This window comes from Oryctolagus cuniculus, chromosome 9 (assembly GCF_964237555.1).
Source record: "Oryctolagus cuniculus chromosome 9, mOryCun1.1, whole genome shotgun sequence".
NCBI lineage: Eukaryota > Metazoa > Chordata > Mammalia > Lagomorpha > Leporidae > Oryctolagus > Oryctolagus cuniculus.
The window spans coordinates 66,522,421-66,542,085 of record NC_091440.1 but is presented as its reverse complement, the minus strand read 5'-3'; the positions used below and the strand labels follow the sequence as shown (position 1 = coordinate 66,542,085).

The window sequence follows — 19,665 nt, the reverse complement described above, 5'->3', positions numbered from 1 at the left end:
ACAAAATAAATTAAAAACTTAAATACATAGGAAAGAGATACCATGTTCAAGATGAGAACAATTGGTATTGTTAAGATATCAATTCCCCCCAAGTTGTCCTCAAGATTCAATATAATCTCAGAATTTCAGGATTTTTTTAGAAGTTGACAAACTGACTATATTCTTTTGAAAATACAAATCATCTCAAATAGCCAAGAAAATTTTGAAAAAGTCACTTAAGTTAGGAGGACTTAAATTCTCTAATTTGAAGACAGTATATTTTTTAACAATAAAGTTAATAAGATATATTGGCATAAATATATATATATATATATATATATATACATACATGGAACAGAATAGATATACTAAAATAGGCACATTATGGTAAGTTAGCATTTGACAAGTATGCCAGGACAGTCCAATGGAAAATAGTAATATTTGCAACAAATATGTCTATAAAAGTTTTTAGCTCTACATATAAAATTCAAATTTTGACTTATATGCACAAAATTTACAAAATTTACTCCAAATGAATTATATATCTGAATGTAAGATTTACATCTAAATAACATCCAAAACACAGTAGTAAATCTGAGATACATTGGCTTTAGAAAAGATTTCTACAACCCAATACACATACATAAAAAGCGTGAAATATAAAGGTAAACTCAAAAGATGATGCCTCCTCAAAATTAAGACCCTTTTTCTTCAAAAGGCACTGTCACAAAAATGACAAAGAAAACCACAGATTTCGAGCAAATATTGACAAAACATCTGCCTAAGGCTTATAAAGGATTTTTATAGAGGTCTTTTGCATCTCAAGAAGACAAAGAACTCAGTAAGGAATATGCAGGAGACAGGGCACATATTTGGCCTGGTGATTAAGATGCAAATTAGAGTCCTGGCTCCAATCACAATTCCAGCTTCTTGAATACGCACCCTGGAAAGGATTCAAATAATTGAGTTCCTGTGGGAAGTCTGGATTGGGTTACTGGCCTTCAGCTTTGGCTTGGCCTAGCCCTGGCCATTAGGCATTTGGGGGAAAAACCAATTGAAGGGAGCACCCTCTCCTCTCTCTCCTTCTCCTTCTCCCTTTCCCTCTCCTTTTCTCCCTTTAAAATAAAAGTAAAGTTTTTAAGAATGTGCAGAAGATGCTAATGCTCTACCAAAGCAAATGACAAACACATGAAAACATGCTCAGTGTCATTGATCATCATAGCAGTACAAATGAAAACCCCAACAGTGCAGCCCTACAACCTGCTAGAATAAACAAAGCTAGACCAGAAAGAGAACATGTCTATTGACTGTGTTAATGTCCAATTCTAAAAAATGTACTCAATAGAATACTAAACAGCACTAAAAAAAAAAAAAAATGAAATCTGGTCATTTGCAACAAAATGGAGGAATCTAGAACACATCATGCTGAGTGAAATAAGCCAGTCCCAAAGGGACAAATATCATATGTTCTCCATGATTGGTGACAACTAACCGAGCACCAAAAAGGAAACCTTTTGAAGTGAAATGGACACTATGAGAAACAGTGACTTGATTGGCCCTTGTCCTGACTGTTGATGTACAACTTAATACTTTATCCCTTTTAGTATTTTTTTTTGTTCTATAAATACTATTGGCTGAACTCTGTAATTAACACACAATTATTCTTAGGTGTTCAAATTTAACTGAAAAGTGATCCCTGTTAAATATAAGAGTTGGAATAAGAGAGGGAGGAGATGTACAATTTGGGACATGCTCAAGCTGACTTGCCCCAAATGGTGGAGTTAGAAATGTGCCAGGGGATTCCAACTCAATCCCATCAAGGTGGCATGTACCAATGCCATCTCACTAGTCCCAGTGATCAACTTCAGTTCACAATTGATCACACTGATAGGTCTAAGAGTCAAAGGGATCACACAAACAAGACTAGTGTCTGGTAATACTAACTGATAATATCAAAAAGGGAGAGAACGATCCAACATGGGAAATGGGATACACAGGAGACTCATAGAATGGCAGATGTCCTAAATAGCACTCTGGCCTCAGAATCAGCCCTTAAGGCATTCGGATCTGGCTGAAGAGCTCATGAGAGTATTTTAAGCATGGAAACCCAAGACACTCTGGAAAAAAAAAAAAAAAAAAACTAAAGGAAAGATCTCTGCAAGTGAGATCCCAGTGGAAAGAATGGGGCCATGAAAGAAGGAGGTACCTTTCTCTGTAGGCAGGAGAGAACTTCCACTTTGACTATGACCTTGTCTAAATAAGATCAAAGTCGGCAAACTCAAAAGGCTTCCATAGCCTTGACAACTCATGACTAGAGCCTAGGGAGATTACTGACACCATAAACAAGAGTGTCAGTTTGGTAAGTCAACAACAGGAGTCACTGTGCACTTACTCCTCATGTAGGATCTCTGTCCTTAATGTGTTGTCCAATGTGAATTAATGCTATAACTAGTACTGAAACAGTATTTTACACTTTATGTTCTGTGTGGGTGCAAACTGTTGAAATCTTTACTTAATATATACTGAATTGACCTTCTGTATATAAAGATAATTAAAAATGAATCTTGATGTGAATGGAATGGGATAGGGAGCAGGAGATGGGAGGGGTGCGGGTGGGAGGGAAGTTATGGGGGGAAGCCATTGTAATTCATAAGCTGTACTTTGGAAATTTATATTTACTAAATAACAGTTAAAAAATGCTAACTATTCATTACAGTATGCAGGTCAGAGATTGACTAGAGAAGATATGGGGAAATTGTGTGGGGTCAGGGAGGGACCTGAAAGAGAAAACACTAAAAGGCACCAGGAAACTTTGGGGTTGATCAATATGTATGCTTACTGACTGTGGTGATCGTTTCATGTGTGCATACATATGTCAAAAATGTCAAATTTACACTTTGTGTAGCTTACTGTATATCAAAACCACTGTAAATGAGTAGACAAAACTAAATTATTTGAATAGAGATGCACACACAGATAATGAAACTACTAAATAGAACAAGAGAAATCACTGAAAAGTCAGAATAGCAGTTCCCTTGACTGGGGATGGGAAGAGGATGGGTTGATGATCAAAGAGGATTATGTGGCGGCTTCTTGGGAGCCAACTATGTTCTGTTTCTTGATCTGGATCTTGCTTTATAAGTGAGAGTTTCTCAGGTGGGCATTTGGTCTGGCAGTTACTTAGGATGTCCTACATCCCATATCAATGTGCCTGGGTTCAAATCCTAGCTCTGGTTCCAAATTCCAGCCTCTGGCTAATGTGAAACCTCGAAGGCAGGGATGATGGCTCAAGTACTTAGGTCTCTGCAACTCATGCATCAGAAAAATTGAGTTTTCTTTCTCCCAGCTCTAACCTCACAGCCATTGCAGGTATTTGGGGAGTCAGTAGCAGATGAGAGTCAGTCAATGTCCCTCTCTGACTCTGGCTTTCAAATCAGTAAGTTTAAAAACTTAAGTGGGGTTTGCTTTACAAGTGACATGTGCATGTGTGTGTTAAATATTTTTCTGTCCCTTCGTAATATTTCATATACACACAGAGTGAAGGAGAAAAGAAAGAGCAAGAAAAAAAGATATAGACCACGAGCAACAGAAGGAGACAAGAGAGGGAAGGAGGAGAATAAAAATCAAGTAGCAGGAAGGTAGAGAGGAAAGAACTCCCTAGTAAGAACTAGGAGACTTGAGAGGCAATTGTGTTTTCTGCCCATGACTCAGTGGGACAGATGAAAATCAATCAGTCTCCTTGTGTCTTATTAGTGTCTCCATCTTTGGCTCAGCGCATGCTGAATAGAGAATGTGAAATAGTTGATTCCTAACAGCTTCTCCACATCCTTGAATTTTCAAGATCAGTGCCTCTGCAAATAATTGAAAATGGTCAGAGGCAAAAAGCCTCATACATACAAAGGGATAAGTTTGTGATCATCAAACTTGTCCCCAGAGAAGAAAAGGCCCCCTTAAGTGACATGTTTTTGGAGAACAGCAACTTCAAGAACTTGTCCTTCCACCTTTCTTCTATGCCATCAGTGAAAAAGGACTGAAAATAATATAACACTGTCTGGGATCCAGTCACAGCTTCCCATCTCATTGGTTGTGGGATCTCTGAGTCTTGGCTTCTTCATTTTCAAAGCAAGGATAATAATAGCTAACTCTTTCATAGTGTGCACTGTATATTAGGCACTTGTGTTAGCACTCATGTAATCCTTTTTCCTCTGGAAAAGATAGTATTGTTATCCCTATTTTACCAGGAAGATTAATACCAATGGTATGGAATAATTGTGAGCATCACATAAAATAATGTATGCAAAATCCCCTTAATACCTAAAATTGCATGTGCTGATATTTACAGAGTATTTTAAAATAATTAACATCAAGAGAATGAGAATACAAGCTGCAGATTAGGAAAAATAATTTGGAGAAAACATGATCATCTGAACTGAGTTTTTAAGGAATTTATGAATACATTAGAATCTCAGGATCACAGCAAATGTATAACTACTTCAACACAATTCTCATCAATTCTCATGTTAATGTGATGTGAATACAGAAAAGATTCAATATAGTTTGTAGATTCAATTCTAAGAATATAATGGCATTTTTCATCCTCCCTCCTTCTTGCCCTCCATTCCTTCCCCTCCTCCATTTTCTCTTACTCTTTCCTTCTTTCTTAATTTTTGAGATGATATATTTTTAATTTTTCTTATTCTCAATAGCTTAATACTCCATTAAATAAAGAATTCAACAAGTAAGAATTAAAAATGGCATAGTTCAGTGGGAATATAGACAAGTGCTATGAACAATAATCAAGTGAAAAGATGTCTGTGAAAAGCTTGTATTCATATACAATGAATTTTAAAATAATCACAGTTCATTAAAACTATAGTATTATATCATTCCTAACCATTAGTTTGACAAAGATATAAAACAAACTCTGATAAAACTAAGAAAATTTTGCAAAAGATAAATCAGATAAAGGATTGTTATATAAAATATGCAATAAATTCTTTTTTAAGATTTATTTATTTGATTAACAGAGTCACAAAGAGAGAGAGAGGGGAAGAGGGAGGGAGGGCGAGGGAGAGACAGAGAGGTCTTCCATCCACTGGTTGACTTCCAAGATGGTTGCAACTGCCAGAGCTGGGCTGATCCAAGTCAGGAGCTCCTTCTAGGTTTCCCATGTGGGTGCAGGGACCCACAAACTTGGGCAATGTTCCACTGCTTTCCCAGTAATAAAAGCAGGGAGTTGGATTGGAATTGGAGCAGCTGGGACTCAAACTGGCACCCATATGGGATGCCCACACTGCAAGTAGAGGCTCAACCTATTATAACACCCACAATAAATTCTTAAAACTCAGTAGTAAAGAAGCAAACAATATAATTTAAAAAATGGGGGAAAGATCTAAACAGACAGCTCACCAAAGAAGATATACAAGTGGCAAATAAGCATGTGTAAAGATGTTCAGCCTCATATATCGTCAGGGAATTGCAAATCAAAACCCCAATGAGATACCACTATGTCATTAGAATGGCAAAAATCACAAACACTGATTTCACCATCAATGCTGATAGTATAGGAGGCTGTGGGTATGTGGGTCAGGCGTTCAATTGGGACTCTTTGATTTCCTCTAATTTTGGTATGAACCTAGAACTTCTCAAAAAAGTTAAATCTTTAAAATAGGGTGGCTGCACTTACAATGAATAGCGCATTGAACTTCTAAAATATTTTATATATCCTGTCTTTTACCACCAAACTGATGCAACTTGAAACCATTATGTTTAGTGAAATAAGCCAGTCTCAAAAAGACAAATATCATGTTTTCCTTGATTTGTGCTAATTTACAGAGTAAAAAATGTAATGTATTTGAACTAAATTGACATTTTGAGATTCAATTATTGTTTATGACTCTTGTCTGCATTCCTGAGAAACAATGGTTTTTCTACTTATTGTTGAATTCTTTATTTAGTGGAGTGTTAGACTTGGAATTATAAAATAAATTCAAAGTATTCCCTTGTAAAATTTAAAAATAACAATAATAAGAGGAGGAAGGGTGGGAGTTAGTGACACCGGAAAGAAGGATAGAGTGGGAATTGTCATTGGGCTCTAAAACTTATCATTATGCTCTTATATATGGGGGCCCACGTTGTGGTGTAATGGGTAAAGCTGATGCTTGCAACACCAGCATCCCATAGAGGCACCAGTTCATGTCTTAGCTGCTCCACTTCTTAACTAGCTCTCCACTAGTGGCTTGAGAAACAGCAGAAGATGACCCTAGTCCCTGGGCCTCTACCACCCATGGGGGAGACCTGGAAGAAGCTCCTGGCTCCTGGCTTCAGTTCTGGCTGTTGCAGCCATATGGGGAGTAAACCAATGGATGGAAGATCCCTCCTCATAACTCTTAGTTTCAAATAAGTAAATCTTTAAAAAAGCTATATCTATAAAATACATGTAATTTATTCTATTTGTATAAATAAAAAGGTTGTTAAAAAATAAAATAGGGGGCTGGTGCTGTGGCATAGCAGGCAAAGCCACAGCCTGCAGTGCCAGCATCCCATATGGACACCGGTTTGAGACCCAGCTGCTCCACTTCTGATCCAGCTCTCTGCTATGGCCTGGGAAAGCAGTAGAAGATGGCCCAAGTGCTTGGGCCCTGCACCCACATGGGAGACCCAGAAGAAGCTCCTGGATCCTGGCTTTGGATTGGCGCAGCTCCGGACATCGCAGCCAGTTGGGGAGTGAACCAGTAGATGGAAGATCTCTCTTTCTCTGCCTTTCCTTCTCTCTCTGTGTAACTCTTTCAAGTAAAATAAATAAATTGAAAGGAAGGAAGAAAGGGAGGGAGAGAGGAAGGGAGGAAGGGAGGAAGGGAGGAAGGGAGGAAAGAAAAAAAGAAAATAGAGTCCGGCACTGTGGTGTACTGGGTAAAGCTGCTGCCTGCAGTGCTGAAATCCCATGTGAGCACCGGTTCCAGTCCTGGCTGGAACATTGTCTGAATGATTACCTTTATATTGCTAAAGATAATATGGATTTCTGTGAATCAGGGATATCGGTCTCTCTCATCTTTTACTGGCTTTGGAAGTAAGGAGATCCTGGTCTCATAGAAAGAGTTTGGGAGGATACTCTCCATTTTGAATTGTTTTGAATAATTTGAGAATACTTGGAATTAGTTCTTCGCTAAGTCTGGAAGATTTCAGTTGTCAGCGGATCTAGTCTTGAGATTTTCTGTGTTGGGAGACTATTTATTACTGATTCAATCTCTGTCTTGGTTGTTGGTCTCTCATCGTTCTGTGGCTTCACGGCTCAATTTTGGTAGAAGGTATGTGTCTGGGAACCTAACCATTTCTTCTAGATTTTCCAATTTGTTGGAATGTGGCTCTTTTTCGTAATTCTTAAAGATTCTTTTTATGTTTGTGGTATCCAGTGTTATATTTCCTTATTCATTGCTGATTCAATTAACGTGGGTCTTCTTTTTTTTGTTTTGTTTTTAGTTAGTTGGGCTAATGGTTTTATTTATTAATTCAGTTTTATTTATTATTTCAAAAAATGAGCTCTTCATTTCAGTGAACTTTTTTCTTTCAATTTTATTTATTTTTCTCCAGTTTTGTTGTTTTTTAAGAATCATGTGGGGTCTGCTTTGAATTTTTTTATTATTATTTTATTATTTAGTAAATATAAATTTCCAAAATACAGTTAATGGATTACATTGGCTTTCCCCCTCCATAATTTCCCTCCACTCGCACCACTCCCATCTCCCGCTCCCTCTCCCATTCCATTCACATCAAGATTCATTTTCAATTATCTTTATATACAGAAGATCGATTCAGTATATATTAAGCAAAGATTTCATCAGTTTGCACCCACACAGAAACACAAAGTGCAAAATACTGTTTCATTACTAGTTATAGCATTACTTCACATGGGACAACACATTAAGGACAGATCCCAGATGAGAAGTAAGCACACAGTGACTCCTGTTGTTGACTTAACAATTTGACACTCTTGTTTATGGTGTCAGTAATCTCCCTAGGCTGTAGTCATGAGTTGTCAAGGCTATGGAAGCCTTTTGAGTTTGCCGACTTCAATCTTATTCTGACAGGGTCATAGTCAAAGTGGAAGTCCTCTCCTGCCTACAGAGAAAGGTACCTCCTTCTTTCATGGCCCCATTCTTTCCACTGGGATCTCACTCATAGAGATCTTTCATTTAGGGTTGTTTTTTTTTTTTTTTTGCCAGAGTGTCTTGGTTTTCCATGCTTAAAATACTCTCATGGGCTCTTCAGCCTGATCCAAATGCCTTAAGGGCTGATTCTGAGGCCAGAGTGCTATTTAGGACATCTGCCATTCTAAGAGTCTGCTGTGTATCTCGCTTCCCATGTTGGATCGTTCTCTCCCTTTTTGATATTATCAGTTAGTATTACCAGACACTAGTCTTGTTTGTGTGATCCCTTTGACTCTTAGACCTATCAGTGTGATCAATTGTGAACTGAAGTTGATCACTTGGAGTAGTGATTGGTACAATTGGCACATGCCATCTTGCTGGGATTGTATTGGAATCCCCTGGCACGTTTCTAACTCCACCATTTGGGGTAAGTCAGCATGAGCATGTCCCAAAATGTACATCTCCTCTCTCTCTTATTCCCACTCTGATGTTTACAGGGATCACTTTTCAGTTAAAATTTAAACACCTAAGAATAATTGTGTGTTAATTTCATAGGTCAACCAATAGTACTAGAACAAAGAAAATACTAAAATGGATAAAGTATTACATTGTACATCAACAGTCAGCACAAGAGCTGATCAAGTCAGTGTTTCTCATAGTGTCCATTTCACTTCAACAGGTTTCCCCTTTGGTGCTCAGTTAGTTGTCGCCGATCAGGGAAAACATATGATATTTGTCCCTTTGGGACTGGCTTACTTCACTCAGCATGATGTTTTCCAAATTCCTCCATCTTGTTGCAAATGACTAGATTCCATTGTTTTTGACTGCTGTATAGTATTCTATAGAATACATATCCCATAATTTCTTTACCCAGTCTACTGTTGATGGGCATTTGGGTTGGTTCTAGGTCTTAGCTATTGTGAATTGAGCTGCAATAAAATTAATGTGCAGACAGCTTGTTTGTTTGCCAATGTCATTTCCTTTGGGTAAATTCCAAGGAGTGGGATGGCTGGGTTGAATGGTAGGGTTCTATTCAGGTTTCTGAGGAATCTCCAGACTGACTTCCACAGTGGCTTAACCAGTTTGCATTCCCACCAACAGTGGGTTAGTGTCCCTTTTTCCCCACATCCTCGCCAGCATCTATTGTTGGTAGATTTCTGAATGTGAGCCATTCTAACTGGGGTGAGGTGGAACCTCATTGTGGTTTTGATTTGCATTTCCCTGATTGCTAGTGATCTTGAACATTTTTTCATGTGCCTGTTGGCCATTTGGATTTCCTCTTTTGAAAAATGTCTATTGAGTTCCTTGGCCCATCTCTTAAGTGGGTTGTTTTGATGTTGTGGAGTTTCTTGATCTCTTTGTAGATTCTGGTTATCAACCCTTTATCTGTTGCATAGTTTGCAAATATTTTTTTTCCATTCTGTCAGTTGCCTCTTCACTTTCCTGACTGTTTCTTTTGCAGTACAGAAACTTCTCAATTTGATGCAATCCCAAATGTTAATTTTGGCTTTGACTGCCTGTGCTTCTGGGGTGTTTTCCAAGAAGTCTTTGCCAGTACCTATATCTTGCAGGGTTTCTCCAATGCTCTCTAATAATTTGATGGTGTCGGATCTTAGATTGAAGTCTTTAATCCATGTTGAGTGGATTTTTGTGTAAGGTGTAAGGTAGGGGTCTTGCTTCATGATTGTGCATGTGGAAATCCAATTTTCCCAGCACCATTTATTGAATAGACTGTCCTTACTCCAGGTATTGGTTTTGGATCCTTGATCAAATATAAGTTGTCTGTAGATGTTTGGATTGATTTCTGGTGTTTCAATTCTGTTCCATTGGTCTATCCATCTGTTTCTGTACCAGTACCATGCTGTTTTGATAACAACTGCCCTGTAGTATGTCCTGAAACCTGGTATTGTGATGCCTCCAGCTTTGTTTTTGTTGTACAAGATTGCTTTGGCTATTCGAGGTCTCCTGTGTCTCCATATGAATTTCAGCATCATTTTTTCCAGATCTGAGTAGAAGGTCTTCGGTATCTTGATTGGTATTGCATTGAATGTATAAATTGCTTTTGGGAGAATGGATATTTTGATGATATTGATTCTTCCAATCCATGAACATGGAAGATTTTTCCATTTTTTGGTATCCTCTTCTATTTCTTTAAGGTTCTGTAATTTTCATATTTTCTTCGTAGTGATCTTTTTTTTTTTTTTTTTTTTTTGACAGGCAGATTGGACAGTGAGAGAGAGAGACAGAGAGAAAGGTCTTCCTTTGCCTTTGGTTCACCCTCCAATGGCCGCCGCGGCTAGTGCGCTGCGTCCAGCGCACCGTGCTGATCCGATGGCAGGAGCCAGGTACTTATCCTGATCTCCCATGGGGTGCAGGGCCCAAGTACTTGGGCCATCCTCCACTGTACTGCCTGGCCACAGCAGAGAACGGACCTGGAAGGGGGGCAACCAGGACAGAATCTGGCGCCCCGACCGGGACTAGAACCCGGTGTGCCCGCACCGCAAGGCAGAGGATTAGCCTAGTGAGCCGTGGCGCCGGCCCATAGAGATCTTTATCGTCCTTGGTTAAGTTTATTCCAAGGTATTTGATTGTTTTTGTAGCTATTGTGAATGGGATTGATCTTAGAAGTTCGTCCTCTGTCGTGGCATTGCCTGTGTATACAAAGGCTGTTGATTTTTGTGCATTGATTTTATATCCTGCCACTTTGCCAAACTCTTCTATGAGTTCCAATAGTCTCTTAGTAGAGTTCTTTGGGTCCCCTAAATAAAGAATCATATTGTTTGCAAAGCGGGATAGTTTGAGTTCTTCCTTACCAATTTGTAAATCTTTAATTTCTTTTTCTTGCCTAATAGCTCTGGCTAAAACTTCCAGAACTATATTGAATAGCAGTGGTGAGAGTGGGCATCCCTGTCTGGTACCAGATCTCAGTGGAAATGCTTCCAACCTTTCCCCATTCAATAGGATGTTGGCTGTGGGTTTTTCATAGATTGCTTTGATTGTATTGAGGAATGTTCCTTCCATACCCAGTTTGCTTAGAGTTTTCATCATGAAAGGGTGTTGTATTTTATCAAATGCTTTCTCGGCATCTATTGAGATAATCATATGGTTTTTCTTCTGCAGTCTGTTAATGTGGTGTATCACATTGATTGTTTTGCGCACATTGAAACACCCCTGCATACCAGGGATAAATCCCACTTGGTCTGGGTGGATGATCTTTCTGATGTATTGTTGCCTTCTATTGGCCAGAATGTTATTGAGGATTTTTTCATCTATTATCATCAGGGATATTGGTCTGTAATTCTCTTTCAATGCTGCATCTTTTTCCGGCTTAGGAATTAAGGTGATGCTGGCTTCATAGAAAGAATTTTGGAGGACTCCCTCTTCTTCGATTGTTCTGAATAGTTTGAGAAGAATTGGAGTTAGTTCTTCTTTAATTGTCTGGTAGAATTCAGCAGTGAATCCATCTGATCCTGGGCTTTTCTTTGTTGGGAGGGCCTTTATTACTGTTTCAATTTCTGTCTCAGTTATGGGTCTGTTTAGGTTTTCAATGTCTTCCTGGTTCAATTTAGGTAGGTTGCATGTGTCCAGGAATCTATCCATTTCTGATATGTTTCCCTGTTTGCTGGCATACAAGTCCTTGTAGTAATTTCTGATGATTCTTTTTATTTCTATGGTGTCTGTTTTTACATTTCCTTTTTCTCTAGTTTTTAAATATCTCTTTCTTCCTACTAATTTTGGGTTTGGTGGTCTCGCCTCGCTCTCCAAAGCTGGTGCTTCCTCTAGCTCTCTGCTGCTGGGGTCATGTGTGGTGTCCATGCTCAGGGCTGTGCATCTGCACCTTCTGCACTGATCCACAGCTTCCCTCTTCTGTAGAATTTTCACTGCAGATTTCTCTCCAACTGCCCCTGGGAAGGCACTTCCTCCACTTTGCTGCTATTTTTCCCTACCCTAAATCATTGTGTCCTTTCCCTATTCTGCCTTATTGGAATGCAGCCAACCACATTTGTGAGACAACATTCTGCTATGATCAGAAATGTAAACCAGGGGTGGATGTTTGGCCTAGCAGTTAAGAGATAAGTTAGGATGCCCGTGCCCTGCATAAAACCACCTGGGGTTCATTCCTGGGTCTGGCTCCTAATTCCATCTTCCTATTAATGCAAATCCTGTGAAGCCACAGTCATGACTGAAGTAACTGCATTCCTGCCATGCACTTGGGAAAGTTGGATCGCAATTCTGGGTCTTGGCTTTAGCCCAGCCTAGCCCTGGCTATTTCAGGCATTGGGGACTGAATCTGTGAATGGGAGTTTCCTATTTCTCCATCTCTCTGCCTCTCATATAAATTTAAAAAAAAATCTAAAATCACTTGCTAGATGCAGACCTGATTAGGGATCAAGTATCCATGGAATCCATCTCAAGGGAATCCAGTCCAAGGTGCGTTCTTATAACCTTTGGTTGCCAAGGAGAATATCAACCACGTTAGCCAATCCACACAAGTAAAATAGGCTAATTATCTTCTAATTATATCCCATCTGTACTATTCATCACAGTGAATGATAATGGACCACTTCTGTCAACAAGAATCCATTGTCTTCTAGTAAGCTAATTAACAAAATGTCAATTGTTTATTGAGATAGCAATGGCAAAATGATTTGCAAGAGCTGTTTCTTATGTGTGACCATAAAACTAGCCTCAGCAAATTAAAAAAAAAAAAATTGAAATCACATTGTGGGTCTTTTCTGACCACAGTGGAATGAAGCTGGAAATTAACAACTTAAAAAACCCTAGAAAATATGCAAACACATAGAGACTGAGCAGATTGCTCTTGAATAGATGGTCATAGAAGAAATCAAAATGGAAATTTAAAAAAATCTTAGAAATGAATGAGGATGATAATATAACATATCAAAACTCATGGTGTACAGCAAAAGCAGTGTTATGAGAGAATTTTATAGGGACCAGCAATGTAGCATAGTAAACTAAGCTGCTGCCTGTGACACTGGCATCCCAAATGGGTACCAGTTCATGTCCCAGCAGCTCCTCTTCTGATCCAGCTCTGTGCTGTGGCCTGGGAAAGCAGTAGAAGATGGTCCAAGTGCGTGGGCTCCTGCTCCCTTTTTCATCTCTGATTTTAATACGCTATCAGTTTTGTTTGTTTTTTTCAAAAAACCAACTTCCACTTCACTGATCTTTTTTATTGTTTGTGTTTTCAATTTTTTAAATTTATTCTCTAATTTAATTACTTTTTGCCTCCTATAATTTTGGATTTGGTTTTTTGTTTTTCTAGGTCCTTGAAATGCAATGTTAGATCATTTATTTGATGAATATCCAATTTCTTGAAGGAGGCATTGGTTACTATAAACTTCTCATGCTCTTTTTAAAATTTTCTATTTGAGAGGTGAGTTACAGAGAGAGAGAGAGAGAGAGAGAGAGAGAGAGAGACAGAAAGGTCTTCCATCTGCTGGTTCACTTCCCAGATGTCTGCAACAGCTGGAGCTGGGCTGATCCAAAGGCAGGGGCCCATGTTTATTGCAGCTCTGTTCACAATAGCTAAGTTATGAAATCCACCCAGATGTCCATCATCTGGTGACTGGATGAAAAAAAAATGTGTATTTACACCTCGGAAAACTATGAAAAAAAAAAAACACATCAAAAATGAAATCCTATCTTTTACACCAAAATGGGTGCAACTTGGAACCAGTATGCTTAGTGAAATAAAACAGTCTTAAAAAGACAAACATCATGTTTTCCCTGATATGGTGCAGTCAATACAGAATATGAAAAATGTATAGGAATGAAATGGGCATCCTGTGATACAGCTTTCTCTTTTAGCTCTTGTTTATACTTGTCTGGAACTGACTGTGGTCTTCCTACTTTTTTACTTGTTGAATATTATGGTTAGTGGTGAATAGAGTGGATTAAATTATCTGCAAAAAATAGTGACTGGAGGAAAGGGGGGATAGGATTTAGGAAAGGGAGAGGGAAGGAAGTATGGTTATCATCTTAGAATTGTATCTATGAAATACATGAAATCAGTTTTCTTTATATTAATAAAAAAGCCCTAGACTTTGTAGCAGTCTTGCATGTTTGTGGTTTTTATGCTTTTGAGGTACTCTCTATTTTTCCTTTTAATGCTACTTCCTATTTTTGGAAAAATTATTTAATTTCCTTGGTTGGCTTTTTGGTTTTGTGCATGCAAAATAAATACTGGATTGTTCTTTTGTGATGTGTGTGATAGTTCCTTTAAAGATATAAAAGTCAAATCTCTTGGATAATAATTATATCTATTCAATTTATTATGGTACAGGAAATTATATTGGGCACTTTAGAGGCATTGTTTAATTTACTCCTCATAGCAGTCCAATGATTAAGTTATTCTGGTTTGCAGAAAAATAAACTTGAGTCTCCAAGAGATTAAATAATTTGGCTGAGGTCACACGGTAAGTGAGGGCAGCATTTTTCAAATGTTGCTCTGAAATTCCAAGGCTCAAGTATTCAATCAACCAACTATATTGCTCTAATGGGGGTATTTCAAAACATGATGTTTCTGGGAGTCAGTGTATAATTTATCCATAATAGATAATTTTTTTTTATTTATTTGACAAGTAGAGTTATAGACAGTGAGAGAGAGAGAGAGAGAAAAGTCTTCCATTGGTTCACCCCACCAAATGGCCTCTAAGGCTGGCTCTGCGCTGATCTGAAGCCAGGAGCCAGGTGCTTTCTCCCAGTCTACCATGTGGGTGCAGGGGCCCAAGCACTTGAACCATCCTCCACTGCCTTCCCAGGCCACAGCAGAGAGCCGGACTGGAAGAGGAGCAGCCGGGACAGAATACGATGCCCATATGGAATGCCGGTGCCGCAGGTGGATGATTAACCAAGTGAGCCATGGTGCTGGCCCCCAGATAATGGATAATATTTTAACAAGTGATTAGGAGCAACCATAAGAGAATGAAGTATTGTGTGTTTTAGTGGTATGCCTGTATATTAAAATGCATGAATAGGGGCTGGCGCTGTGGCTCACTTGGCTAATCCTCCGCCTGCGGTGCCGGCACCCCAAGTTCTAGTCCTGGTTGGGGCGCTGGATTCTGTCCCGGTTGCTCTTCTTGCAGTCCAGCTCTCTGCTGTGGCCCGGGAGGGCAGTGGAGGATGGCCCAGGTCCTTTTGCCCTGCACCCACATGGGAGACCAGGAAGAGGCACCTGGCTCCTGGCTTCGGATTGGCGCAGTGCGCCGGCCATGGTGGTCATTTGGAGGGTGAACCAATGGCAGGAAGACCTTTCTCTCTGTCTCTCTCTCTCACTGTCTAACTCTATATGTCAAATAAGTAAAAAAAAATTCATGAGTAAAGAGAAAGAGACAGCAGTGTGTGTGTGTTTGTGTCTCTGTGTGTGTACACATACCTGCCTCTATTTCTGGACATCTGTTTATATTTCTTTTTCTAAAGTTTTGTTTATTTCACTTTTATTTTCTTTGTACTTGAAAGGAAGAGCGACAGAGAGACAGAGAGACAGAGAGATCTTCCATTGCTGATTACTCCCCAAATGCTTTCAAGGGCTGGGTTTGGGCCAGGCTCAAGCCAGGAGCCTGAAATTCAATCTTGGTTTCTCATATAGGTGCAGGAACCCAAATGCTGAGCCATTAACTGCTGCCTACCATGGTGTACATTAGCAGGAAGTTGGAGTTGGGAGTGAAGCTGTGATCGGAGCCCAGACACTCTGATACGAGATGAAGGCATCCCAAGCAGCATCTCAATTGCTGTGCTAAATGCCCATCCCTATGTTTGTAATATTTCATGAGAATCACAACATTTTTTAAATATATTTTGTGATCCAGAGTAAGAATGGTCTATGTTAGGACTTGGTAATTTTGGCTTTATACTTCAAGATGATGAACTTTCCCTCTGCCCCCGACCCAATCCTTGGTTAAAAATTCTTTAGGCTCCAGAGATACAGAGAACTACATTCCTGTGCTTGCTACAGTGAGAATAAGTTGCCTGGGGACTTGTCAAGTAGGTTGAAGAGGACTCTCACATGATGAGCATGTCTTTGTAAAAATGCATGCAAATCTTTTTGTATGAAAGCTTCCTAATAAGATTTCATTCTTGATATGTTAAAAATATGTAAAAACACAAAATCTTACCAGATCTTTATGGTTAACGTTTGTAAACAAAGAAAGAGACTAAATGGATCTTTATTTGTAATTCTGATATTGTATTTACTTGCTTTTTAAATATTTCTGATATTTAAATTTACATATCAATAATTTGAAATAGTAACATAGAAAGTGCCCAAATACCAATCACTCACTCACCCTGTTATTAACATCTCATATTTGTGTATTCTTCACAATTGATGAACCACACCCATCTTCCTTCCCAAACTACTTTTATCCTTCCTACCCCTTCTAGCCTCTTCTAGTCAACATTTTGTGTTCAGGTTGAGTTTTCTTTTTAACTTTTGTTCCCACGAGTGAAGGAAAACATCCAGTATTTGTCTTCTGTTTCTGGCTTGTTTAATTCAATATGATGTCCTTCAGTTCCAATCATTTTGCTGCAAAGGACAGGATCTCCTTTTTTTAATAGCTGAATGGTATTCTGAAGTGTATATATACCACATTTTCTTTATCCATTCATTATATGGTGGTCGTCTTGGTCAATTCCACATTTTGGCTACTTTGAACAGTGCTGCTATAAACAAGGTGGGGCAGATATCTTTTTCTTGCTCACATAAAGTCCCATCAGTCCTTGAGATAATGACTCCATGCAGTTGTCCAGAGAGCAAGACCTATGGAGATCTGCAGTTTCAACATGGAAATTTTTTTCTTTCATTTTTTAGAATTTATTTATTTAATTAGAAGGCGAAGTTACACACACACACACACACACACACACACAGAGGGAGAGAGAGATCTTCCATCTACTGGTTCACTCCCCCCAACAACAGGGAACTTTGGAAGTCACTTTGGCATTGAAAGCCAGATGAAAGTTGAGAGGAAAGAGAAAATTGAAGATCATCTAAGAGATTTATGCAGATTGTGCTTGAAAGTGTGATGTGTCTTCTCCACCCACATCTCACTGTCCATGACTTAGCTACTTGGCCCTATATATATATGGTAGAGGTTGTGAAATGCAGCCTCTATTTTGTGCAAAATCTCCACAGCAAATTCACTAAATTAAGTGCAAACAGAGGCATTACTATTAAGGAGCATTGGCCCAGGTGTTGTGGAACAATGGGTTGAGTTGCCACCTGACATGCTGGTGTCCCATTTCAAAATGCCAGTTTGAGTAAGCTGGTCTGCTTCCAATTCAGCTCCCTGCTGATGTGCCTAGGAAAGCAGCTGAAAATGCCCCAAGTGCTTGGACCCCTTCCACCAACATTGGAGATCCAGATGGAGTTCCAGGCTGTAGGCTTCCACCTGACCCCTCCCCGGCCATAGCAGGATGAGCCAGTAGATGGAACATCTCTTTTCTCCCCATCTCTCTCTGACTTGCTGTCACTCTGCCTTCCAAACAAATAAATGTTACAGAAAATAAGGACATTGATTTCAGTGAAATAGCATATCTTAGTAAATCAAGCAACTAAAGAAGGAATATGCAGAAAAATCTTCAAATCTATAAATGGTAAAAACTTCTTTATGTCATTTTAATCTTGAATTTTTATTTTCTGGAATTAAAATTCAGGAAGACCTATTTGCTTATAGTTTCCCCTAAAATTACAAGAAAAAGAGTTCATAGTGTTTGGGTAACATTTTGTGATTTAAAATAACCCCAAGAGCCTGAGCCTTGGAGTCAGCAGGCTATGGCAAATGTTTCTGTACACAAATACATGAAATAATGTGGCAAGAGAAAATATTTCAAAGTTCACTCAAAGGATAATGGCTGTTAAAATCTGTACCTCAGCAAAGATCCTGAAAGTTGCTGTATGCTTTCACAAAGTCATCAGGACAATGGCCGTCCAGAACAAAGATCCCCAATATACTGAAGGTCATTGTGAAGGATATTGAACACAAACATAGAAGATTAGTCTCATGTTAGACACAGATGACCTTGGATCATCTAGGTCTGCTGCACTTGTTGAAGATAATCCCCAAGGCTAAAACCTTATTTAAACAAAGTGTTCTGAAAATAGAAATGTTAAGGGATGTAAAACTCTATTGGGCATTTCATGTGTATTTATGACTGCATGCTTGCCATTGTGTGTTTGCTGTGTGTACATACACTCCTCTCAGTCCACATCGGCAGTGGTCTGAACTTCTAGACAAAATCCTGTGCCCCAAAGTTGACACTAAGGACTGGAGCTTCCAGATGCTCAAAAGAAAGAGCTGTTCCTGGAGGCCCCAAGATACAACAGTGAAAGCAAAGTGGAATAATTTTGCATAACAAAGTAAATCCAAGAAATGTGCGAATAGATATCATCTTTTCTGTTTCAAACATGCTGGCACATCAGGGGAAGTAATGAGACAGTACCACTGTCTATTACACCACAGGGCATTATTTCTGTTTTTAGAAGTGTGATATTGGACAGTTTGTTATTTTTATCACTTATTCAGTAAGGGGGTGGATGACAGCAAATGGGGGAAGGCAAAACAAAGATAAATCTCACTTGTATCCCAATTTCTCCCTAGTTTGTGCCTACAGGACACCAGTGGTAAAATCATCTACACTACTCTCTGGCCCTAATGATGGTGGAATCCCCTGTACTTGCAGGTGACTGAAGTCCATGCAGAAAGAGCAGTGTGAGTTGAAACCAAAGGCTGCACCACAAGAACCATCAAGATCAAGATCACTGGCGGAAGAAGACGCCAAGGAGGCAAGGCAAGCATAGCTAAATTAGAAATGTGACTTTAGTGGTGGACAATTCTGTGACTGGGCTTTTCAGAGAGGAAGGCTTTACCATTCAAAGGTTCAGAGATAAGCAAAAAGGAGCAAAACCTCTAAGTTCTAAATACTGGAGAGTGTCTCCTCTTTAGAGTTAGAGCTTCCTGAAAATTCTCTGTCCTAAAAGCCTTGCATTTGTGCTGGTGTTACTCATTTCTAGATGGAACCTCGGTGTCTGCTCTACAGCCTGGCTTCTCTTACCTTGTGCATTATACCAAAAACTGGTATAAAGCCCCGACTCACTTGGCCACACCAGCAGCACAGCCATACCTGTATCCAACCCTTACGGAGGCCCTACTTTTGTTCCTGCCCTACTGCAGGCTTTCCCCTCCCCCAGCCATATTTAACTTCAACCTATCCACCATTTTCTTTTAGATTTCAATTTCCTGCAATGACACCGGCTATGTTCATACCAAGAAATGGCAGCTACTCCATCCTATATATTTTCTTTTTCCAAAAATATCATCCCAGGTGCAGCAACTTGTGTTCCATTGCCTGTCATTTTTTTCTCCACCTTCTCATGCTCCCATTTGTCTCCCAGGGAGGGTGGCAGACCTTTCCTGCTTTGATTTATCTTTTAAAATCTAAATCCTGATGTCCAGATGTCCATTTTCTTTTAAAAAAATTTATTTTTATTTATTTGAAAGTCAGCGTTACACAGAGAGAA

The 19,665-nt window shown here is 39.2% G+C and overlaps 1 long non-coding RNA gene across 3 annotated transcripts in view; it reads left to right on the top strand.

The window, feature by feature from the left end:
- LOC127487255 (uncharacterized) overlaps positions 1 to 18,935 on the top strand; it is a 67,181-nt gene extending 48,246 nt beyond the window's left edge. For all 3 annotated transcript variants that reach the window (XR_007913924.2, XR_007913923.2, XR_007913921.2), the window contains one exon: positions 18,828 to 18,935. This is a non-coding gene — a long non-coding RNA (uncharacterized lncRNA). The remainder of the gene's footprint in view (positions 1 to 18,827) is intronic.
- The last annotated feature ends 730 nt before the right edge of the window (positions 18,936 to 19,665 follow it).